Source organism: Thermobia domestica, chromosome 5 (assembly GCF_964235325.1).
Source record: "Thermobia domestica chromosome 5, izTheDome1.hap1.1, whole genome shotgun sequence".
Classification (NCBI taxonomy): Eukaryota; Metazoa; Arthropoda; class Insecta; order Zygentoma; family Lepismatidae; genus Thermobia; species Thermobia domestica.
Window position 1 is genome coordinate 302,704,648 of NC_137458.1, and position 27,294 is coordinate 302,731,941.

General features: G+C 37.6%; 1 protein-coding gene across 1 annotated transcript in view; it reads right to left on the reverse strand.

The window, feature by feature from the left end:
* The window catches only part of MCU (mitochondrial calcium uniporter), a 297,505-nt gene that overhangs the window by 269,475 nt on the left and 736 nt on the right, over positions 1–27,294 (reverse strand). The window lies entirely within an intron of this gene.

Sequence of the window (27,294 nt, forward strand, 5' to 3'; positions counted from 1 at the left end):
AAGAATTGGTAGAATAAGAAGAGTGGGAAGAAACGAGAAAACCCCGAGAAAGCCCACGAACACGATATTGTCCACCACAAACTTAACTTGGCCTGGGATCGAACCAGGAACCCCAAGCACCAGAGGCAAGCGCTCTCCCGCTGAACCATAGTGCACCCCTTACCCGGAATTCGAGTACGAAAGGCGAAAAGCAAACGATTCCACCGTAAGCGAGCATACTGTTTCAGTTATATTTCAAAATATTTTCTACTTCTATTTTCCCATAGCGATTCTACCCCATTACTTTAAAAAAAGGAAGTTCACATACTGTTATGAAAATCACATTGTTTGATTTGCATGCAACCTTGACTACTAAAAGTGCTTACCAATACTTCCGCTTTTATTTTTAAAATAAATTAACGTAACAACTCATTTTGGGAGTTTTTTCTCTCTCATTTCTTTAGTTCTGGCATTGGACATAACCTCCACTGTGATCAATGGCCAGAACTCTCCGGAGAACAAAGGTCAAAGATCACAGTATTTAACGCTGGAACATTGTTTCTCTCTCTCTCTCTCTCTCTACAATGTGCATCTAAGTACAAGGACATCGCCATAATATCAAGGTCACTATACTGAATAGGGAGAAAAATCAAGCGCAATGCATTCATTTATAGCGCCACGTCTTAAAATGAAAGGAATATCTTTGTTTTACCCTCATCAGGGACGCAACCATGTGGAGTCCACCAGGTTGGGACTCCACCCAAAATCTTCTTAACTCAAGATTATTTGTACACTTTCTTAATGAGACTATAATTGTTTAACACGGAAATCATTGATGTACCATGAAAATTTGATATAACACTTCATATGTATTCTTTCTGTTATAAAAACAATTTAGTTCTATGATTTTTTTTCTGAAAATATATTTTACAATTACTTATCGGGTACAGAATAATGCCCGTTCAATAGCTACTACATAGACGTAGTGCTGGACCCCTCAACAAACATTTCTGGATGGGCCCCTGGACCTTAATGCTTATGTTCTGCAGGCGAAAAGAGATTGATGGCTAACGAAAAGTAAACTATTGTGAAATAATTAGTTAGTGGAGCGAGAATGTGGGAGGAAACGACAGGTTCCCGAGAAAACCTATGGGCGGGCATCGAAAAGGGAACCCCGATAGGCCAAATGCAATGCAATAGTACCTATTATGCCTCCGTTTTCCTCGGCCATTTTATGAGTTCAGGGTTCAACAAGTATTAATAACATCAGATAATGTAATTAAAATAGAATATACTTCTTTCCAGGGCGCACCCAGGGGAGTCCACTGGCAAAGGGCGCCGATCCTGGGGGGCCAGGGGGACCGCCCTCCCCCCAAAGCTCATGTGGGCCCCCTATTGTATTTATGAATATATAATATTTGGCATAATTTGAATACAACTTGTCTTAAAATCCTCATATATATACGTTCTGCATCTGAATCCCCCCCCAAAAAAAATACCGAGAAATCGGCGCCCTTGTCTACTGGATGCAGATCCTCCAAAACTTCCTAACTCAACATACATTTGCACACTTTCTCAATAAAACTATATTTGTTTAACTGGGAAATGATTGACGTAGCATGAAAATTTAATCTTGTGCTTCATCCGTAATTTTAATCTTAAAAACAATCTAGTAATATCATTTTTCTTCTAAACATCTAGGTGAAGATATTTTACAATTACTTGTCGGGTAGAATAATACCCGTTGAATATTACATAGACATACTGGTTTGTAGTACTGGAACCTCCCTAAAGCTAGGGATGCGCACGAGACAAGATCTGTGGCTGTCTCGTCTCGAAAATTTGCTGTAAAAGTGATGTCTCGACTCGAAAAATGTATATTTCTCTATTGGAAGAGCCGTGTCTCGACTCGAATTTTGTCAGGAAAATCCTGTCTCGACTCGTCTCGTGCGCATCCCTACCCAACGCTTGAACCCCTTCTAACAAACATTTCTGGGTGCGCGCCTATACTGACAATGAGCACTATTACTGCCGCCGGAGGCGCTGATTGGTATAGTCTGTCTCAAAATTGAATTCAACTAAGTATTAAATACATCTTGATATACAGGGTGTCCCAGGAGGAAGGGGCAATATTTTGGGAAATCGTAGTATGGGTGATTCTAAGTTAAAAAGTTCATATAAATATAGGTCCTAATCTAAACGGTTTGAGAGCTACAGGTTGCGAACCATTTTATACTTTATATTGCGTATTGGTCATCCTGTAGTTATTCTACAGAAGTAACACATAGCGAATTTGAAAGGTGATGGCATACCCTTTCCAACGATATGCAATATGTGGCAGTGGTGTCTGCAAAAATTACTGAGGGATATTTGGAATCAGTGTTGCCATCCAATTTCTTTAAATAACATTTTCTCAAATTTCCCTCAATAGCTTTCCCTCCAAAGACAATATTGCCACATGTTGCATAACGTTGGAAAGGCCATTTCATCTCCTTTCAAATCCGCTATGTCTTACATCTGTAAAATAGTTACAGGGTAAACAACACGCAACAAAGTCAAAAATGGTTCACAACCTGTAGCTTTCAAATCGTTGAGATTTAGTCCTATGTTCATATGATTTTTTTTTTTTGTGCTTAGAATCACTCATACTACCATTTTCCAAAATATTGCCCCTTCCTCCTGGGACACCCTGTATAAATTCTAAAATTTTCTGACACACCTTATGAGACTGTGTGACACAGCAGTGTGTCGCGACACACCGGTTAGGAACCATTAACTTAAATTGGAGATCTTGAAAATCATTTAATATCTATCCTCATTATTTCAAATTAGATTTAAGTCTATTTTTTGAACCATAAATGTCTATTTGCCTTTCTATTCTCCATGTTTTTAGTGATTTCAATATCTCGTCTCTAATAATAACCTATTTTACACTGATTTGAGAGGTTCTATCTTCCAGTTATTCAATTTTCTCAGTGCTGATTTTGAAGTATACATAGTGACCCTGGATCTTAAAATACGGACGTCCTTTCTCTGTAGCCAGTATTTTCCAACAAACTAATGACATGAAAAAGTTATTTTTCTTTTCAGGCGGTATTGTTGAAGCAACTATGATTAGGTCGGAAGCTAGAAAACGTTCCTTTAGATAAGTTCTAAACTCAATTCAGAGAACTTTTTGATAATGCCTCGTAGATAGGGCTCATTGAATGACCTACCTCTAAAACCTTCCTTATTATAGAGTGGTAAGAGAGAGAAAGAGAACGAAAAAGCTAACAGTGTTAACAAGAACCTCTTTTGCATATTTTACAACGAAAAAAAAAAAAAAAAAGGATCATGTATGGTGTCAATTTGGAGCCTGTGGCAGCTACGAAGGATGGTTGGAGTCCTTCCCCATCAGGCACCAAGCTTTAATTAATGGATGAGAGCAACACAAGGGCAGGTGAAGGATCGTTCTCACCATAATTCCATCTCAATTTGCTACAGGCCAATGAATTCAAGCCTTCGTCTCCAGACCACCGTGTCAATTGAATTACCGACACGAGCTATGCTCTACAACACAGATGAACTACGACACATTTCTTAAAGGGCAATAGTACTACATCCACAATATAAAAGTTAAACTTCATTTTAAATTTCAATAGCATTACATTACCGTGGAAGGTTGAATTCTACAAGGTCATAATCTCTCCCACTCTTTCTTACAGAGGTACTCAGTACTCCCTTGTCTTGTCTATTATGCTTGAATGCGGGTTCTAGCCTATTTACCTTAACGCAGCTAGGTGTAGCTATCAAGCAAGTAGAAATAAGGTAGGGTGGCCAGTTCCTTTTCCAGTGAAACTAGCTAAAAGGTGACATCGGCCCATTGCAATGTTAGGGCATTACTTCTTGAGTTGTCTGGTGGCTACCACAGTTCTCGTCTTTTTTTGATCCCCGACGGAAATTTAAGGGATATCCACGTTAAGCTGTAAATGAATGTCTGTCAATGTTGAAAAGTTCTCCTTGCGGCAAAACCCATTCAAAATTTAGTTTACTATCGGTTTGTTGCTACACAATATGCCAACACATGCAAAATAATGTTAAATTCGTAAGTGAGTAATTTCGAGCTTTCAGAGTTCGGTGGTATAAATCAAACTGAGACGTCATACAATTTGAAGATACATTACTGAACGGTGTCCATCCTCTGAAAAATAATAATAAAACATACCGGGTGAACTAAAAACGGCACCCCCGAATAACAGAGAGCTACTTTTCAGTTCAAAATAAAACGAAAATCCTATATAATGGCACACCCTCCAGGAACTAATTCAAGCCGCTATAAGGAATCTAAAGTTCACTATGTGGCAACGTCGCAGATTAACTTGGAACCATTACTATTGCTCTAGGAAAACCATCAAGTAGTTGCATCCGTTGTTATGCTAGTCACTGGTCTAGTGTTAACGTATATCGATTTTAAGTTCCATCTGGAAATAATCGATCTAACTATTTGATGGATTGATCTACTCTATGGTTCTTTATCTTTGAAGATGCAACATTTAGCAATTCGCGTCTCCAGATGAGGACCCCAAAGAAATACATTCATATATATATATCCTTTATTTTGACTAGTAGTCTATGCTCTGTAGTGCTCTGTAGTCTATGAGATCCATTTTTAGGCATCTGTGATACGAATGAGGAATATTGTTTTGCTTGATGAATACTTTGCCTTCAACCAGGGGCGAATCTACGGGAAACGATCGGGGCAATGCCCCCCCCCCCAGAAGACGCAACTTTCTTATTTTATATATAAATAAAACCAATCCCAGAGCTTGGAACTCTTAAAAATAGCTCTAAGTAGCAGTATTACAATCCACCGCCCCCCCCCAAAAGTCCGTCTTGGATCCGCCCTTGCCTTCAACCTTTAGAAAATCGCCTTAAATTACTGGTTTTGCAAAAGTCTGCTCTCCTTAAGCCCCAAATGGAAACACGACAGCAGAAAATTTCGGAAAGTGTTGCTATTTTCACTGCTAGCTTCTCATTTTAGATAGTGCCTATTTACAACGAAGAGGAGTACAGATGCACAGGCGCGCTCCCCTAAATCCGGACATATATATATATATATATATATATATATATATATATATATATATATATATATATATATATATATATATATATATATATATATATATATATATGTATGTATATAAACAAATTTAGTATGGAGTTAACCCTTCTCGAGTGAATGACGAATATATGCGCAAGTGTTAATTCGAACATCCCACGCTCAAATGTAGTACTTATCAGTCTCCTTGTTAGAGTTCACCTTGACTATTAAAATATAGTCTTGACCAACTAACCAAAAATACAATGTATTTTTTTTTAAAAAAAATAATAATTTCATATTTTTCAAAAGAAAGAAGAAAAACTAATTTCGCATTGAAAGGGTTAATATTTCCAGTTGATCCTCTTGCATAAGAACTTCATTTGTTCCTCAAGAAAATCTGAATGCAAACAGAGGATTCCAGCTGGATATGTAAAAGCGAAAGAAGACATATTAGAACTTCTTCTCAGAGATAATCTCGAGAAAACGAATTACCAAAACGGCATCATTACTTCCGCATCTTGTTACGCATGTCACAGACGCCAGTTATTATTTAGTAGTGGTGGTTGAGCACTTTGGAAGAAGTTTTTCCCAACACTTCCAGTAGGAAGCTGCAAGGAAGATATTACTACAGCACAGGGATTTATGTGGTAATAGTGAAGGGAGGGTGAGGTTAACAGGAGGGAAGGGTTTTTAACGGTGAGGTCCAGTCCCAAGTTTCTCATTTATCTTTCCACTGTCATATATATACATGGTGCGGCGGAAAGCGAATCCAACATTGCGAAACCACAAATATTTCCATCTTGTCTCTTGTATTTCCAATAGCAAAACTTCTCGGTAGAAATCCCATGAGCTTCCCTACCCTTCTATAACCATACTTCAAACAACTTGTCATCTGCAGCGGTAAGTCTCAGATGCACAACATGAGTTTACGCAGTTTAGCGAATCATAACAGATGATTCAGTTACTCGTAAATTTTCATACGTGTTCACTGTCATTGATACATATTATTATGTGATAAAAGGGAGAAGGAGAAAACGATGACTACGCTTACTGAGATAACGGAACGGCGTTAATGAAGCTCACTAATTCCTTTTGAAGTATATTTGTTATTAGAGACCAAGTGTTCAGGCGCATAATGTTCAAAAAATAGAAAATAGACACTCATAATTCGAAAAATAGGCATTAACTCTGATAGAGACAGTAAAGAGAATCATGCGAAACTAACGGCTATTGAACTTTTAGCAGTAGTAAGAGAAGTTAATATCCTTTCATCGTAGGCAACCAACATTTCTTTGCTACTGTGCAGGTTGCATAAATGCTAGGGAATGTTATAGATTTTAAACGGAACATGATAGCCACTGTTACCCGTGAAGATATTAATGGATAGACTCCATTAACGAACTCGATCGAGATAATTACAATAAAAAAAAACGGCATATCCTTTAAATATAGGCAACCATAATTTCCTTGCTACTGTGCAGGTTGCATAAATGCTACAAAACGTTAGATTTTAAATGGAGCATGGACAGCAACCATTAGCCGTGAATATTTTAACGGATTGTCCTCATTAACGAAGTCGGCCAGATAATCGCCTCTGGCTGTCTACTGCAAAAAACAATTAAAAAATTTCGCTTTCGTTCATTAGTTGTGTGGAGTAAAGAATGTACTAACATTACGATCTTATGATTTCCACTTGTGCGATTCTGGGCAAAAGTGGACTTAAATGATATGGTACTCAAACAGTTCAACTAAGAAATTATTGGTCAGTTTCAAATGAATATATATTATTAACTTGGCAGTCTGTCACAAAATTAAAAAAAAAAATATATCTAAGATAGCACAAAACAAGTTTTTTTTTTTTTTAAGTTGTCAATTATCTTTCTAATTTATTTCTTTGGTCGTATTAACTCTTCTGATTTTATTACTTTTAAGTCCAAAACAATTATTCTATTTCCAGGAAGAGCATATTTAAATTAGAAGAGAACACGCCGCAGATCAAATACATTTGGTATATGTTTACCTTTGAATGACTTACTTCCGCTTTAGTTACAAGAACTCGTTCATATTTCTCGCGATGACATTGTTTCCATGTATCGGGAATAACTTGATCGTGAGCTGGATATAAGCTACTTTCTATGCTTTTAAAATTTCTTGGAACTGATAATTAAAAAAAAAAAAAAAAGCTAAAAGACATCTAGGTAGCTATTCAAATAAAGTACTGGTTTTGAAAAAAATCAAAGAATAGATAATATTAGACATTTAAGTAATAATATAGACAATATAGAGTGAAACAGGAAAAATAAATTTTGCTAAAATTGAAGCAAAAACTTCCCAACTAAACTTTAGCACGTTCATTTTTACGATATCTAACATAAAGACACAGCAATTTTTGCCTAACATCTGCTATGTAGTTAGCATCTTTTCTCATGTTCATACATTATAATCTTACGCTTCTTCTTCGTATAGATTTTTTCATCGCTATTTTTGCTCTAAATATTACCCTATTGCATCCTAGTGTAGACTCTCATTTTCCTGGGAGATGTCTTAATAATTGGGTACAGATTGCTAACATCAGTGTAAACTAAAGTTTCATAAAAAAAAGCAACTTAGTCAAACGAAAATACGTATCAACCTGTGCTAGGTGGCCAATACAAGTAAGAATTGGTAGGATAGGTTAGATTAGCAGTGTACGCAAGGTAAGATTAGTACAGTAGATTGGGTTGGCGAAATATAGTACATTAGGTTAGGTTAGCAGAGTAGTCTAGATTAGGTTAGTAGGGTACGGTAGGTTGGGTTAGTATTAAGGTAGGTCAAGTTAGTAGGGAAATTAGGTTAGTGCTTGTATTATTGTTGCATTTACAAGTACCTTCATGAGGGGTTTCACAGTAATATGAGTTCCTCAAGTAGTTATAAGGTTTCGTACTAGTAATGCTACACTTGTAAACATAAAATACAGCTTTTGTACATTATGCAGAAATACTTCGCCGGCGGAAAAAATTATCCAATACAATTCTCTTTCATATGCACTCATTTATTTTAACGGTCGTATAGCACTTGTAATGGTTTCAAACTAGTAATCCTAACAATAACAACAAACGGAATTATTCATAAAATGAAAAATACCAGTATACATGTTAAAGTATTGTAGTAGTTAACTATTTCTGTTTTAGTTTGGATGTAGTTAGTTACGTAATATATTTGCCTATACATGGCCATATTTTTATTAATATTATATTCCATAGCACATACCTGATTTAAATTATCTCGCTTTCCTTTTTCGCTCTATAGTATAGACAGATTTATATTACATTATTATGGAAAAAGAAACACTGCCACATCTCTCCTTTCTCTTACAGTAAGTTAAATAAGTCCCCACATTTTGGCTTCGAAAGATGGCACCATAAGAAGTGATATTTCACTTTTGATAAGATGACAATCGTATGCAGCACACGCGTGTTTTCTTTTTAAATTAATTTTGAACAATGAGCTGTCATTAAAATATCTGATAAAAAAAACTATGAAGCCAACATAAATGAAAAATACTCTGCGGAATTCCGCTGTCATATTCAACTGCTTCTAAGTGGACATCCTCGAGTCTAAATGCTGTTGTGAAATCGTGGGAAATGACACATGAAGTGGACAACAAATCCGCAATAGTGGAAACGTGCACAATATGCTACTCCAGTATCGTTGATTAGAGATTAATTGTATTCCAGAAGCCCGAGGTATTTCAAATAAACAAGTATTTCACATTTTCAACGAGGGGATATGTGTGAAGAAGAATATTGCCTTCAAGACTAGACGAGAATATGTTTAATCATCTTTTATATATATATACAAGATGACAAAACATGCTCTCGTCTCGTCCCGAATACAGTGACGTATTTAGGGGGCATCGGGCTCAAGCCTCCTCGCAGAATAAATTTGTTATATGCACAAATTCATTAAAATTTATCGGCACCCAAAGGAAAGCTATAATTGCTTATTCACGTGTTGTGCACAGCCCGCCCGAAATAAACTCCTAAGTGCGCCATTATATATATATATATATATATATATATATATATATATATATATATATATATATATACAGGGTGGAAGGTAACTCCACCGTAAAAGTTTCGGAGGTGATTCCTTATATGAAATGAAAGGAAAAAGGTTCTAATAAACATGGGTCGAAAAATGTCTCTTTTCAGAGTTATGAAGCGCCGAATATTCGAAAAATCACGTCTCAAAACGCCCTGGCTTAGAAACTATAGGACCTATCCCAAGCAGTTTAAGAAATCACATAGGAACTAGTATGCGCTCTGTCTAGTTTCAGAATTTACAGGTACCAGCGAAACGAACGCACCATTAGTACTTTTAAGGAGTATCCCTATACCTCAACTTCCTTTTTAAGTTCGTTTCGCCGATAACGGAGAATGTTAAACATGGACATTTAGATAGAGCGCATACTAGTTCTTGTGTAATTCCTTAAACTACTTGGGATAGGTCCCATGGTTTCTAAGTCAGGGCGTTTCGAAACGTGATTTTTTTTTGCCCTGCCAGAGTGTGGCCGAGTTATCCGGACTGTCCTGTTATCGAGTGCTGAGTTTTTAGGGACTCTACTGTATTAATAATAATAATCTTATTGAGTTATCCGGACTGCCCTGTTATCGAGTGCTGAGTTTTTAGGGACTCTACTGTATTAATAATAATAATCTTATTGAGTTATCCGGACTGCCCTGTTATCGAGTGCTGAGTTTTTAGGGACTCTACTGTATTATTAATAATAAACTTATTAAAATTGCAAATATCATTAGCATTTTGCTACTTTCTAGACGGAAGAAATAAAGTAATGATTCATCATTTTCAATTCCTACAAAGTCCAACAAACAAAAGAAATATTGATGGATTGTTGCCAGAAGGAACTTCCTTTGTGACTCCAGAATTAATTAAAATCTTCTTTTACGAGTTTGTTATATATCCAGTCAAAACGAAGGAACAAATGAAAAAAAAAAAAACGCAATAGTTCTTAAAAGAAATATGCAGACTTTTCTCTCAAAGCACACCCTTCTTTATAATAATTCAGTTGAAAGGAACAAAAAAAGAGAATATTTCACACTTTACATTTTGGTTCTGGAAGACAATTTGTATCCACCAAACGCGGTTCTGCTTTCTAAGCTTGAAAGAAATTGTTTTATTGTAGGTCTTAAATGCGAAGTGAGGTCAAAAGAAAACAAAGAAGTACGTACATTAATCTGAAGATTCTGAATCTTAGCAGAAAAAAAAAAAAAGATTTTATAGAAACTTAACCTCATTTTCTAAAGTCACAAAGTGAATTTAACATGAAACAGCGATGAACGAAATGTTATTAAAACAGAGCGGACGCATCCACACTGTACAAAACAAGGTTAGCGGGGGGGAGGAGAAGGGACTGGATTATATATATTTATTATGCATCAGTGATAAAGTTTTGTTGAGAAGAACGTTCTTCCAAAACATGTTAGTTTCTTAGGGTTTGGATAACATCCTTTTGCTACCAAGTTTATTTATTTATTTATTTATTTATTTATTTTACAGATTGTCGCCAATCAGAGAATAGTAAATGGGCTATTGATTTCTTTGCAATTAAACAACTAAAGTCCAGAAGATATAACGTCGTTGGCTTCCCGCACTTGGACTTACTCGTCACTGGGGGTGTGGTAAGAGGATAGCCAATCATCACCCTTCAGATTTGTCTAACTTACTCATCGCAAGGGTGATGGTTGGTTATCCTCTTACCACACCCCCAGTGACGAGCAAGTCCAAGCGCGGGAAGCCAACGACGTTATACCTTCTGGACTCTAAAGCAGCCCATACACGTAAACACATGCCTGAAGAAACAGCCCGACATGTATGAAAAATGATACAACCACAGACAAGTTGATCGTGTATGGCCTCGTTCATTCATGTTAAAAGTTTTCAAAATCTTCTGAAAACATATTTGATGTTTTTGCCGTTCTGCGTGCATGTTTACCGTGTATGGGCTCGTTCATGCAAGGTGGCTGTTTTATATTTAGGTCCGCCAATCACGACAGCGGAAGAAATCACGTGAGTCTCTCCTCCGTCGCATGCCAAGGTCGTGCAGTTGCAGAAAGAAAAAGCACGCGTTTCCTCGTCCTCCACATTTCTCAAACTACTTTCAGTTGTTGGACAGCACGTTGGTACGTGTGTGGGCAAAAAATTCTTTCAAGATGCATGACGAAAGAAACCTTTCATACATGTTGGTAATGCAAGTGCGTGCGTCTATGGCGCGCTTAACAATTGTGAACTTTTAAGTTTCTAATGATCTGACAGCGGAGCAGCAAGCAAATGATAAGAACCATTTTGAGACATCCATTCCAGTGGTTTCTGCATCTTCTCAGCAATACAAGAAGTTACTGTGTTCTGAGATTACCACAATATAATAGTAATAAATTATTGGCCAATAAGCAAACGCTAGAGGCCCTTCTCCACCGTAGTCAAGTGCTTAGAACGTGGTCTCTGGTTTGATTACTGGCCAGTGATTCCCAATTTTTATTTATTTATTTATTTATTTATTTGTACCCTCAACAGAGTATAAAACTCCAGTTACAGAAGGGTAACAAACATTTAATGTTTATCTTCAGTTTGGCGTCCACCCAGAGTCGTGAGGCAAACTGGGGAGTCACACGAATAAAAGATGTGACGGCTACTAAGTCTACAAAGCTCTTGATACTCCTGTTAGAGAAAGGGTGACGTAGCGCGTTGACCACGTGTTAGTTGCTAGACTGGTCGTAATTCAGCCGGTCGTTAACAGATGGCACTGGAGCGGCTCAGGCCCACTAAAATTGCTGTTACGCCAAGTGGTTTTAGAGGCCCTTCTTTTCCTGCTTCTTCTTCTTCTTCTATAATAATAATAATAATAATAATAATAATAATAATAATAATAATAATAATAATAATAATGCCATTTATTATTATTATTATTATTATTATTATTATTATTATTATTATTATTATTATTATTATTATTATTATTATTATTATTATTAAGTATTCTGCCTTTTGGCAGGTCCTGGGACTAATGAGGTTTTTATTTTGCTGCCATAAAAGTTATTATTTTCTCCTCTGATGATTCTTCCTGGAGATCCGAACAGGGGACTTCACGAAGAACCATCAACTTCTCTGCTTGGAAATGTATATTAACGTATTCAGTTCAGTTAAATGAAATGAAATGAAATCTTTAAGTTTTACGTCCCACGTTTATGCCGGTTAGGCTAAAGGAGACGGTGATAATGAGAGATGAGTGAAATGGTGGAATGAAGAAAGTGGGAGGAAACGGGAGAACCCCGAGAAAACCCACGAGCACGGTGTTTGTCCACCACAAAGTTCACTTGGCGGGGGCTGGGATCGAACCCGGGACCCCAAGCACCAGAGGTGAACGCTCTACCACTGAGCCACCGCGCCCCCTCAGTTCAGTTAAGTTCAGTAAAAATTTAACATAAAGTGCTTTAAATAACAAGAATCTGAGTCTGAAACAGATTAGAGCACTATCACCACACTTACTCGCATATCTTAGTCTACCTTTTTAAAGAACTTCCAAGCTACGTTTTGCGTAAGTATGGGAAATCTTAAGGTTAATTCACACATAGTATGCCATTCCCATGCCCGTTCGTGGCGGGGTCCACAAAGTTTATTTTCAGACTCTGACATTGAAAATTGGTTGGGTTATCTTTGCTTTTTTTAAATTCACACATGATGTACCGTGTCTTTGCCGTTTCCATGCCATCCCCTACAGGCCTTGAAGAAAAACTAGCCCGGTCGTCGGCTTTCTTCGGAGCACACGAAACGACACGAAGTTGACCAGAACCTAGGATGTATAAAGCAGCACCGGCATGGCACGACATGATATGTGTGAATAGTGGCGGCCGTGGCACGGACGGAGCATGACATGATCAAAAACGTCTTATATGAATAAAATAACCACATTATCAGCTATTTAAAGAAAGTCCATATATAGTAATCCTGGTATATAGTAATTAGCTTTCTTTGTATAGGCTATCCTGCATTACACAATTAACTTATATACTCCAAACAACATGGTGGCTCAGTGGTGGAGCGCTTACATCTTGTGCATAAGGTCTCTGGTTTGATCCCACGCCAAATAATTTTGTGATGGACAACATCGTGTCCGTGGGTTTTCTCGGGCACTTTTGTTTCCTTCCACTTCCTCATTCTGCCATTTTTTCCAGCATCATTCACTTGCTTTAATCATCGTTTTCCTTAGCCCAAAGCAGTGGCTCTCAACCTCTTCTGACTGACGACACACCTTACTAAACATCTATGACACTGTGACACATTTATTTACTTTTTAAATACTATAAATTATAATAGTGTAAAACTGTAAGTTTCTATATATAGTAGTGACTTCTATGTAGTACTAAGCATTGTTGCTGCCATTGGAGGCATCCACTGATACAGTTCGTCAAAAAACAAAATAATTTTAACTAATTTTTAATTGTTCAAATGGTAAAGCGTTAGCTTCGCATTCGGGAGGTCGTGGGTTCGATTCCCGCTGCCGACCATCCTGACTGGCTTTTTGCAGGTTTTCCTCAGTCCTATCAGGCCAATGCCGGGATGGCACCTACTAAACAGGCCCTGGCCGATACCTTCCCAAATCCTTTCCAATGTTGTTGTTGTTAGATATCCAGTATAAAATGGCCTCTGAGCTGTATCTGGTGATTGTTAAATAAATAAATAAATTTCGCGACACACCCTATGGGACTTTTGAATACAGCAGTGTGTCGTCACACATTGGTTGAGAACCACTGGCCTAAAGGGCACGTTCAAGTCAAAGATTTCGTTTCATTTTCCAAGTAGTCCGTCCTTGATCTGACTAACATATACCACATTGACTTGATCCCTAGTCTTCCGTTGCAAGCGCTGCTGTCGGCTGAAGGAATTCCACTCGTTTTCTCTCGCTTAGCAACAGCTGAACCATTATTGGCTCAACACGAGGGTGTGTGAGGGTGTGAGCTTTAGTTCGCATTTTTGCCACGGCTCAAGACATTTTGGCAGCACAATAGATCTAACGAGTTTAATATTGGTATATAAACACTAAACATTATATTCTTAGTATAAGCGAAATAATGGAAAATAATGGAAACAACGTCTACAATCCAGAGCGATGAAGCTTAAAAGTAGGAAATACGATAAAATATTTTCATTATTCAGCCAAATGACAAAATCAATGCCACCTGGATAAACACAGCGGAATAATTAGAATTTTTCATCAGACGATTTTTAAAAAATGCTCTAGATGTACACGGTAACAACACGAAATTCCATTTACAATATAATTAAATTGAATTCCATAAAATAAATATAATCAGGCGCAATGGATTACCGTCACAACATACGAAAACGAGACTTTTTGTTCTGTTCTGTGTATTTTCATATGGCACATATTTTCCTCATCACATGAATGTTTTCCATTATATTGATGCATATAATGAAGAGCTTTAAATAGCGTAAAGATAGCATTGGATTTTACGCCTGTTTACATCTACATGTTCGAAAGAAAGAAACCTATAATTTTGTTTCATTGAATCAGACCGTGACGTGAGCGGAATATACATTCAATATTAAGCCTGAATATGTGTTGCAATATTAATACAAAATAATTGTGGCAACAATAATAAAGGAATTGTTTGTTATTAAGTAATTCTAACACTTACAAAATCCCAAGGTTCATTGCCACAGAAACCGAAGCTCGCCATTAAGGTTGCCTGTGACATATGAGCTCAGGGTAAGAAAGTGTGTGTGTTCATATTGGGTTGGTTGGATTGGAATTAAGTGTCCATTTTCCGTGGCTACATGAGACGTGTACCTACAGGTTAACATGGAATCTGAACCATATAAGCTTCCACCGGGAATAGAACCCGGGTTTCATCTTCCATACAACCACTGAAAGTGTTTTTATTGGAAAAGCTTTGTCTTGTCTCAAAAAGCGTCTCGTTTCGGAGACGAGAGAGAGTCTGTTTCGTTTCTGAAAGTGTTTTTATTGGAAGAGCTCTGTCTCGTATCGAAAGTACATGTTTTGTTCCATTGCATACTGTAAATAAATGTTTGTTTTTCGTGTTATAATAGGAAAATAACAGTGGAAAGAGCTGTTAGTTCTTCGTTGAACTGAGGTGTTTAAAAACGCTTGCACTAAGAGTTCAGAACACTAAATGTAACGTAAAGTATGTTAGAAGAATGTGTTCAGTATGGGGGAAAGCCAGCTTCAGATGTTCTGAGTTACACCACTTTGCCTGGTCTATCCGTCTTGGCAATCGTCAAGTTCAATTAAGAATGCCACATCAACTAATTCGGTACAGAATACAGTATCTCAGAAGTGGCGTCGGCGGTGCTAGTTGGTAATTATACCGTTCATTCACTTGGTTTATTAGGTGTCTGGAATCACAATTATCATCGGAAATAAGAAAGCAATAGTTTGGATCAGCAATATGAGCATGACAGTGTTGAAGCGTTTGGACATGATGTCTGGACAAGGAGACCAGAATTTTTACTTGCAAAAACGGGACGTATACAAATCGGCGAGGGGGAGAAACGGAAGATAAATATCGGACTTCCAGATTGCATTTTCGGACTCAGTAGTGTTTTCAATTTACAAAATACACAAGTAAGAGTGATAATACAGCGTTTCTAATTTAAGTACTATCCAACAATACTTTTAACTACTAATAAACTATTTACTTCATTATTGAATATCGGTTATCCTTTGCTATATCATCTAGCGTAACTTTCACTGGTATTTTTGGGTTGAATTGATCTTCTTTAAAAGTTGTTTGCACTCAACAGTTTGTATAAATTGGCACAAGACTGATCAAAATTAATCTTACGGATCAGCACACCTTTCAAAGTATCTATAGACAGTTGCGTTTTCTCACTCTTCCACAAAGCATTCATGTACGAGAATACATGTTCAGTTGGAGCATTAGTCCCGGGGAAACAGAGAAAGAACTCCACAACTTTTAGAAGATTTGAGTACGGTACGTTATTAGAAGAGAAATGAGAAAAATTTCCACCCAGCAGTTGTCAGGAGATACTCTATTTGAGTCCCACTTAAATGAAACTTCCCAATGAGTGTTGATACGGAATATGCATTGACCATTTATATTTTGAATAATAATTACGGGACACCTGGGTCATTTTTGTTTAAAAACGGGACATTTAGGCGTCCAGTTTGAGAATCAAAAAAAACGGGACACGGTTGAAAAAGGGACTGTCCCAGCTAAAACGGGACGTCTGGTCACCTTGTGTCTGGAATGAAACCGTCCAAGAAGATAACTCAGGAATTTTTCTATGAGCGGCCATCTGAAAATGAGTCAACTAGGCTGTGCCAATTTTATCTTAAGGATCTTCACTACAGCGAAATTAAACTACCGCTAATTTTAGAGTTTTTCTGTAATATCTTCAAAACAAATAAAAAATATTCGAAAAGCAGAAACGTAGTGAACTAGACAACACGATTTTGGATGTGATACCGTTATTACAACTCATCTATCTGCTTTCGATTTGCAACTGTAGATAGATTTAGCATTTTTTGCGGGTTCTGTAAATAGCGGCATACCAAAAGCAGATAGGTGAATTGTGGTAAAGATATCACATGCAAAATTGTATTGTCTAGTTCACTACGTTTCTGCTTTTCGAATATTTTTATTTGTTTTGAAGATATTACAGCAAAACTCTAAAATTAGCGGTAGTTTAATTTCACTGTAGTGAAGGCCCTTAAGTAAAAAGAAAATCCACTAGGATAAGCAAATGATTCAGCAAGAATAAACCAAATTCTTTGTCTAATGCTTCTGACAAATCCAGACAATAACTTACAAAGAGAATATTGCAAAGAGGGGGAGAGAAGAACAGAGCTGGGAGAATTGACGATAATCGAAAGGAGCATGAAAATTTACAATGAAATGACTTCCTGAATCCTGATATACATATTTGATGAGTTGTTTGAACTAAAATAGCTGTTGTATCAATTATTGCGAGAGACAGTCTTAATTGTGAAATTTAAACAAACAAACAAACATATTCAAGCTGTAGAGATTGAGCATTGGAAATATTGACAAGATGGGTTGAACTAATTGTGAAAGCATTTGGTAAGAAAAACTATGATAGTACCAACAATTTTGGTGGTTGGATACAAAGTTGAGTCTACGTTTTGATATATTTCAGCGTTGAATTGTATGAGTATTTATTTACAATAAAAATTCCTAAATACAACACGTTGGTGTGGTACCAGAAGTCATAGTATATTGCACTCCAGTGTTGCTATTCAGCCTAACAATAATGTGCCAAACCGCGTGAATTCCCACCGAGAATCAAACCCGGGTATCCCGTGTTAAAGATACGCACGTTAATTATATAGCTACGAAAGAGCTTTCTTCCAACAGAAATACATACACTACGCAAAACGAGACATCACTTCCATGATATATTTTCGTTTTATGGTATTTGTTTTGGATTTGGATGCTACACTAGATACCGGATTCTTTAAAAACCTAGTTCACAATAATCTACTAAACTATTTAATTATGTTATTAATTATGCAATTAACCACTTCTGAGAATATCTTTGTAAATGTATATTTAAGTAATGACTAGTAGTATTCACAATTATTCTTACAGTGTACTCGTATGTGTGAGCGCCTATGCTAAACATTGATAATTAAAATACCCACAAGTAGACATCACAACATCCTGTAGACATCACATGGACCTTTACTAAGAATCTGTGTTGGAGATAGAATTTGTTTTGTGAATTTCAGTTCGAATTATGTTCAGAATTTCACATTTAAAGAATGCTATTGTTCTTTTATTAAGGGGGCCGTGGTAGCTCAGTGGTAGATCGTTCACCTCTGGTGCTTGGGGTCTCGAGTTCGATCCCAGGCCCCGCCAAGTGAACTTTGTGGTGGACAAACACCGTGTGCGTGGGTTTTCTCGGGGTTCTCCCGTTTCCTCCCACTTTCTTCATTCCACCATTTCATTCATTACTCATCATCACCGTCTCCTTTAGCCTAACCGGCATAACCGTGAGACGTAAAACTCAAAGATTTCATTTTTTTCTTTTATTAATTATAGCTTAATTCTTAAGTATTCTGCCTCTTAGCAGGTCCTGGGTCTGACAGGATATGCCCCACCCTTAGGTTAGTGTCTGGAATTGTTTCCTCTATGTTTCTCGATATTCAGCTTCCCCCTTTAATTCCCAATATTTTCATTTATTTCTTTTTAAATCATCGATAAGTTGTGTTCTTCTTGTTCTACTCATCTCTTTCCTTCCATCTTACTATCTATGACGGTATGAAGAAGGCAATTTCTTCACAAGATGTGTCGAACCCAGTTAGCCTTTCTACGAAGGATGCTTAAGAGGCCCCATTACGGCGAAATTAAAATCCCGCTAAGTTTACAGTAATTATATGATTTCTTCAAATAGATAAAAGATACTCGAAATGTGGAACAAGAGCTCGCTAGGCAATATTATTTTATATGAGATACCGTTATCACAACTCACTTATCTGCTTTCGATTTCCAGCCACTTAGAAAATCGGCATTTATATTCGCGTTTATAAGTGGCTGCAAACGGAAAGCTACTAGGTGACTCGTGATAACGGTACCTCATGCAAAATAATATTGTCTAGCGCGCTCTTGTTCCACATTTCGATTATCTTTTTATCTATTTGAAGATATCACATAATTACTGTCAAATTAGCGCTATTTTAATTTTGCAGTGACTAGACCTCTTAATAAGAGTGCACCCTTTTCTTCGATACAGCCTCAACTCTTGGTCTGGTAAGCAATCCTATCTACGCCGGCAACCTCACGAAGAGAGTAGCGTCCAGCCTCAACCTCATGAACTTGTATGACGTTGACGGTGAAGTGCCGAAGAATAATAAGCTTTAGAGGTAAACAACGAGTACGGTTAAATGGTGTTTCCAAGCTTAGAATTGATCCAAAGTTAAGGTTGCGAAACGAATGTGACACGTAAAATCTGAAGAAAATGCCCATTCCTAAAACGGTAGATATCCTGTTCATACGAAATCACGTACATAAACAGTCTTTTGCTTTAGTAGAAATCAATTCTTGAGGAAAAGAAATAGAAATGCGAAAAGATCTGAGTTCGATTGTTCCCTTAGTAATCTTGTTTTTCAATGGAATTAAATTTTGTTCGCTTGTTTAACTTTCCAATCTGTCGAAAGTCTCTTCTTTCAGCATAATCCATGCTTTCCGCTGGGAAACCATCCACACTCCCTCTGTTGGATTATTGGTATTGGGAATGGTATTCACTTCATCTCAGTTCAAGACTTAGTTTCGGAAAACCAATAGAGTTTGTATATATGTGTTTCCCAATTCAAAAACAGACTCTGAAATTACATTTATTGAGCGGAAAATATCTTCTTGAATCCCGCGTTATGATAACAGATAAAGCAATCGTTTATTTATCCATATTAAAAGCAACGAAAAACGATTACAGGACGTAAAGCAGACTTGAAAAGGCGAAAGAAAGCCACTGAAAAGTGCTGGGAATGCCAGAGAAGCACATTATTGAATATAACAAAAAGAGGAAAAGAAACTTGAGTGGTTAGTTTGTGATTTTTAGGAACGTTACAGAAAGACATAATGGTTATAAAGAAGACACGAATACACAGTTCGCATGAATACATTAGTAAATACACCTATACCATGAATGTCACGAGGCACGACATATCTTTATCTTCACATTTGTTCATAGGTGTCCATTTTATTCGACCTCATTCACCGTCGCCCTCACAGTGGCAGTATCTCGCCCTCGCAGTCGAAGCTTGTCCTCGCCCTCGCGTACCCTCCCTCTTCGCGTCATTGAGAACGAGGGAATTTGAGGTTGAGAATGCCCTCGACAGGGCAACCCTCGCGAGGATAAACACCTCTGCACTTCTCTATTGTAAAACAAGTACCAATGTCACATGTACACAACGTGAAGGAATTTGGTTTCTATGAAATTATATTTTCCCAATTAATACTGAAACCAGAAGTGGAAGTAGATTTCTACCACTTCCGGTTTTAGTAGAGTGGTTAGAATGGACACTGAATATATTCTTGGGATGTTGAGTTGATCTCAGTAAAAATAGTTTCTCGTTACTATCGCTTTTACTTACTTCGCTTTACTTTGCTACTATCGCTTCACCTTCATCAACGAATTCTACTCCTCACTTCGGACTCTCTACATCATGGCCTAAATTGATGGTGACCCATCAAGAAGTTCTTGAGATTTATTGTCTGCTGGAAGGAGAAACAGAGTAAATATACGAAAGAGTGCTTGGCAAACCGAACTCTTTAAAATTAAAATGTGTTAGAACCTTCCACTTCAGGGTGGATGGTAAATAACAGGGTGGCCCAAAAGTATGTATACAGTTCAGCATTGATCAAGTATGAAATTTTAATTTATTAAAATAATGCATTTATTTGCTTCGGTCTGTTCCGAGTTTAAGGCATAAGTGGAAAGAAATTAAGAAGAGACAATGAAGAAACTAATTCAATACTTGCATAGATAACAATCAGTAGATGATATAAAATGCCATGAGCCTCTTAGTACGGGACTGTATACCTACTTTTGAGCCACCCTGTATAAAAACACGTAGTCTGACAGGGTAAATGTATATAAACAGACTGTATGATAGGATAAATATATAAACACGGTCTGACAGGATAAATATATAAACAAACTGTCTTGCAGGGTAAATATACAGTATAAACACACGGTCTGACAGGGTAAATATATAAACACACGGTCTGGCAGGGTAAATATATAAATTGACAGTCTGATAGGGTAAATATATAACTACACGGTCTGACAAGGTAAATGTATGACCACACGATCTGACAGGTAAAATATACATATATAAACAGACAGTCTGACAAGGTAAATATATAAACACACGGCTGGCAGGGTAAATATATAAAGGAGTTTTAGTAAACCGAACTCCTTAAAAATGAATCAATCGTCAATCCCATATCTTCTTACATATTTTGTTATCTTAACAAGTGTAAGATTTCTTACAAGGAAACTTTTTCTCTGTCACACGAAATGTGGAACGAGACGATGGTCAATCGATTTGTGTTAGTGAACACGAAAATCCTAGGAGCGGAAAAACCCTCTATCGCAACCGTTCCACTACTTATGGGGGGAAGAGTACGGGCACTGGCAATATAACACGTTGTGGATAATGAGACGAAATAGGGCCCGAGTTCGATGAAAATATGCGTAGAAGCACAGCATGTACTATAAAGTGACATTATATTCGACAATACTCTTACAAGTGAGGATAGAGGCGTAGCACATAACGACAGAGGAGGTGGCGGGTAAGCACAAGTAAAAATGGTCATATAATTGAGGAAAACGAAGAAGAAGGGCTTCAGAGGAATGGTACAGTAATAATACGTGGTCAAGTAATCAATCACAAACTATAGACACTCTATGGCGACAGCGCGAAGCAGAAATGGAAGAAAGAGGGCTATGGAGGGAATTGTCCGTAGGTTCCGGACCTCCTCCCCTCGTAACGTCAGATGTGTATAGACTGTTGTATGCATGTAGGCATTCATTTTCATATGTTTACGATGATGACATAAAAGTAAAACAATATACGCCCCCGTGTGAATACACTGCAAAGTCCAATACACCACGATACATAGAAAGATCAGTTCAGGAAGGTGGGAGTCGTTTCCCCCTTGCCTTTTTACTCTTTGCCCATGTACTTGACCATGTCCATGATATGATACTATGCTATTCCCCTCAAGTCCGGCTCGTATGTGTTCATACCTTCTATGGAACTCTCCCTCTACGCTATACTTCACACTACCCGCCCTCCTTCTCTGTCGTTATGTGCTACGCCTCTGCCCTCACTTGTCAGAGTATTGTCGAATGTAATGTCACATTGTAGTATGTTTAATTGCACTTCTATGCATATTTTGATCGCGCCATATTTCGTCTCATTATCCACAATATGTTGTGTTGCCAATGCCCCTACTCTTCCCCCCCCCATAAGTATGGAACAGTTGCGATGAAGGGTTTTTCCCGCCTACGGATTTTCTTGTTCACTAACACAAATCAATTGACCATATTCTCGTTCCACACAGGGGTAAAAGTGCAGGGGGACGCGGGGGACGCCGTCTCTCCACCTCCAAAAAATATGTACGGCGGCCCCCCAGTTCCTAAAAAAATACAATGGGCAAAGATAGGGGGACGCGTGATGTCATGCCGTTATCCACCGTCCCCGTACCTTTTCAGATTCACTTTCACTTCTGGTTTTACATTTCGTGACACTAGAAAAACTTCCCTTGGTAGTAGCAAAGGAGGCACGGTGACTCAGTGGAGCCCTTCCCCACTGATCTAGTGGCTAGCGCGTGCGTTTTTCGTGTACATAGACCCGGGTTCGATTCCCGGTGAGAGAATCTTTTGAATTTTAACTGTCCTCGATGTTTCTCTGTTTGTGTCCTTGTTCTTAAAAGTTAACACTGAGAAACGTTCGGTAAACCAGTCAGCTTATTAAAGAAATGGTAGAGCGCTTACTTCCGGTGTGTATGGTCCCTGGCCAAGTAAGTTTGTGGTGGGCAACATCGTGACTGTGGGTTTTCCCGAGATTCTTCCGTTTTCTCTCACATTCTCATTCCACCAATTCTTCCAACATCATTCACTTGCCTTAATCATCCATCTCTCTCAGCCTAACGGGCATAAACGTGGAACTTTAAACTGAAAGCTTTCATTCCATTTGTTTTGTAGCAAAATTAACGAATTCTTTTTATTTTCATTTCATCTTTTTCATGTGTACAAAACTTGATGTGCTCATGGCCAACTAAAAATACTGAAAAATGTTTTACTGTTGTAAGGTACGGAGGAGGGGAAAAAGAGAGAAGTGAAAGACGGCACAGTTAATGAACAGTATTAAAACGAATAGTTGCACATCAAGAAGAATGAGTTAGCTTACAACCGCAGCTTTTCAGTTATGTGTCAATCTATGATGATGATACTCATAATAAAACTCTAACGGCGGTATTCTTAAATAAAACAGCCTTCAAATTTCAAATTTTCAATTGTTCCTTAGTTAACAACCACCTGATAGGTTTAGGTATTTAGATTCTTCCTTCAAAGTCAATAAGAACGCATGGGATTGGAATCCCCCACCTCCACCCGCCACTCTATAAAACATCACTGGTAGGGATAGGCATGAGTAGAGCTAAAACTCGACTCGACTCGAAATTCGACTGGAATTACACTCGAGCTTCGATTCGATTCGAGTTTGATAAAAGGCTCGCTTGTTCAGCTCGTTTTGAAATCATCCTGATTAGACTGGAAAGCGAAAGCCATGAGAAATGTAAGCAGTAATGTGGAATACTTTTATAGTCTTGCTCACGACAAGAGACACTACTCGCGTATCGTCTCGTCTCGATAACGTGACGACAATAGATTTTCACAACGAGATAGCCTGAAATGTCGTGAGCACCAATATAAGAATATGCTGTAGTTCTCACCAACAAGACTGTGACCTGGAGCTCGAATTTTTGAGTCCAAGCAGAAGCCCAACCCGCGTAGTGATGTCAACCGGTTCAGCTTGGTTTAACTGAACGAACAGCTCGAGTCGGCTTGGATGGGACGAGCCATCGACTCGGCTCAATTGAGCCAATGGCTCAAGCTGGCTTGATTAGGATGAGTCACCGACTCGGTTCAGATGAGCCATCGGCTCGAGTCAGCTTCGCTGAAACGAGTCCATCGGCTTGGTTCGAGTCGGCCGGCTCGAACCGGCTCGATTTGGCGAGCTGTTAGCTCGGCTTACTTCTTGGTTCGGCTCGATAGTGAATGAGATGTGGGCCGAGTCACTCGAGCCGTTGACAACCCTAAACCTGGGCAGAGAAGTTTCGAACATGTTTGCCCGGCGCCCTATAAGTTTTAACAACTTTGGGCTCGAGCCCGAATACCTGCTTCTCTGGAACTTAAACCCTGAACTTCGTGATCGATGTCTTTGCCTCCTGAAGACTTCTCGACGACTAAGATCTGCAGTGAACTAGTTTTTAGTATTCATATACATACCGCCTATCTTTCATGGTTATACACGGTGTTGTAATAATAATAATAATAATAATAATAATAATAATAATAATAATAATAATAATAATAATAATAATAATAATAATAATAATAAAGTTAATTTAATAAAACAGAACAGCAACATTATCTAAATGTGAAACACTGAACATAATTCAAACTGAAATTAAATTCAGAAAGCAAATTCTATCTCCAACAGACATTCATACTACAGCTTCATGTCTAGTTGTGGGTATTTTAATGATCAATGTTTAGCATAGGCGTTTACACATACAAGTACATCGTAAGAATAATTATGAGTACTACTAGTCATTACTAAAGTATAATATTTACAAAGATATTCTAAGAAGCGTTTAGCTGCATAATTAGCAACGTAATTAAATAGTTTTCGCGAATTATTGTAAACCAGCTTTTGAAAGAATCTTGTGTCTATAGTTTCCGATTCCAAAACAAATAACCTAAAATGAAAAGAAAAACGTTACTGTGTTAATCTTCTGAAACTATAATTACATCACGCTGAGTGCATTAGAGGGAAGATGTGAATTAGTAACGTTGTTATGTAAGAGCAGATGACGAAGCGATATTCATAAAATAACCTTCTATAGAATCTAGTTGTGGGACTACAGTATAAAATTATGTCTGATTCCAAAACTATAAAAAACAAGTAAGGTCAAGGACACCTTTTATAAAAGAGCAGGACTTCTGACGTAACATTATTCCATGTGGTTCAAACAATTTTGCTGTGATTTTGCTCGAAGTTTACAAAGAGTTTAAAAAGAAAGAAAGAAAGAAAGAAAAAGAAAAGAAAATAAATGTGATGAATATACGTCGTATCTTTCAACCATGAAATCTTAGATGCAATTTGTTACCAACATGCTAGATGCAAAGATTTTCTCACTTCGGTTCAATGATGTAATAGTACCTTCAAGAAGCATGGTATCACAGTCTGGCTCAAACCTGTTGACGTTTAAGAGTCTTCATCCCGGCCAAATTAAAATACCGCTAATTTTACAGTAATTATGTGATATCTTCAAATAGATTAAAGATAATTGAAATATGGAACAAGAGCGCCCGAGACAATATTATTTTGCGTGAGGTACCGTTATCACAAGTCACCTAGTGGCTTTATGTTTTCAGCTGTTTAGAAACGCGAAAATAAATGCCGATTTTCAAAATGGCTCGAAATCGAAAGCAGATAAGTGAGTCATGATAACGGTTTCTCATGTAAAATGATATTGTTTAGGGCGCTCTTGTTCCACATTTCGATTATCTTTTATCTATTTGAAGATATCACATAATTAATGTAAAATTAGCGGTATTTTAATTTCGCCGGGACGAAGACTCTTAAGGCGTGTCCTCCTTTTCCTAATATCCAGTGCAAGTTGAGCGACTAGAAGAAAGCAATTTCGAAGGTAAGTCCTTATGATATATCTCATCATAGCGTTAATAAATTTGTAAGAACGAATTTGTGTTTTCAATACCTTAATTTCTCACGTTATGCATGCACACGGAAGGAAAAACGAAATCCGACAACGTCGCACCTGCACACCACTGGCTTTCAACAAATGTCAAGAGGTTTGAGCCGCACTTTATATATTGTCTTTGATCAGCGAAATCAAATTTTGTTCAAGATAATTATTTTTTTTTTCTTTTAAAAACCCAACTCTTAAATTTAGCTAACAGAATAAAATTTATAATTTAATAAATGGCTGACTTCAATGAATAATCAGGTAAATATTTTTTTTTTTTTAAATTGAGATATCTTCAGTATACACACTGCTTTTGGCACTCACTGTCAGTACCGAAAGTTAACCTAGCTTCGACAAGAACGACACGATTACTTAAATTAACAATTTTGATTCTACAGAAAAATTGTTGGAATTATACGGATGATTTATTGTAATTTTGTTCGAATTTTAGTACAGTTGTTTAAATTTTAAAGCAGATTCCTGTTTAAGTCTCGTAAGAAGCTGAAAACTTCACAATTTGTTCTACAAAAATTTTGTTTTTGAACGCTTGCCTGGTTAACAGAAGCCAGACAGCGCTGGTTCGTCCATATAGGAGAACTAGACAGCCACCTAGGGCGATGCGTTTTTTTTTTTTTTTTTTAATAATTCGTGGCGTTTCTAGCATTAATAGAGCGAATAATTATTGCAAGATATGTAAAAGCATACAGTATATGGCGTACAGTACAGTATAGTAGCAAGTTTCCCCGCGTACTTTATTGAAATTAAAATGACATTAAATTATGTTTAGGTCAGGAGGGTATTTTTCTTGTTAAGGTAAAGGCCCTTTACCTAAACGAAAGAAGGATAATATCACTAAATCAGGTGGCACTGAAATATTACAGGGGATGCCAAAATATCTCTTTCCTAGTGTCAAAATATCTAGAACCAGCTCTGAGCAAAGCCGAAGGATAACAAAAAAGTACTGTATTTGGAATTATCTACATTCCAGCTTCTATCAAAGTACTTAATATTGTTCCTAATACACCATGTAGAGAGGTCACGGTAAGATTAGTGGCTAATTACCAAGCAACACGTTTCCACAACCTATTTTTTAACGGAAGACGAAGATTTACAATAATTCAGTCAACCTCAAGCAAGGAGTGTTGAAAAACTGTGTCCAAAGACAACTGGAATCAAATGAAAGTAGCAAAGTCCGTGCACTTATATTAATAGAGCAACATTTATAGTAAGCCCCGCCATGGGCGCCCGAAGGGGAACAAGGGCCCCCTGGCTAACGAAAATGAATACGTAATATAGCAAACTACGTATATTAAATACCACAAATACCAGACGTAACATAGCAACCACTGGAGATGCCTCCCCTAGAAAATTTTCTACCGGTGCCACTGGACCCCGCCCTTCATAATCTCGATGTCACATAAGGGCACAAACCATACACATACATAATTATGTAGGTGAAGAACGGGACCAAACCACTACCAGGGCATGAATTCGGCGGCGGGTCCATCGAGTAAGATCAACCTTTGTAGTATACGCCATTCACCACCAGACGGCCATTTTGGAATGGAGCTTACTAGTGCTCGCACTGGCTCAGACTTATAATCCTCAAACAATCTCAAGGGGCTCACGGTAGCTCAGGCATAC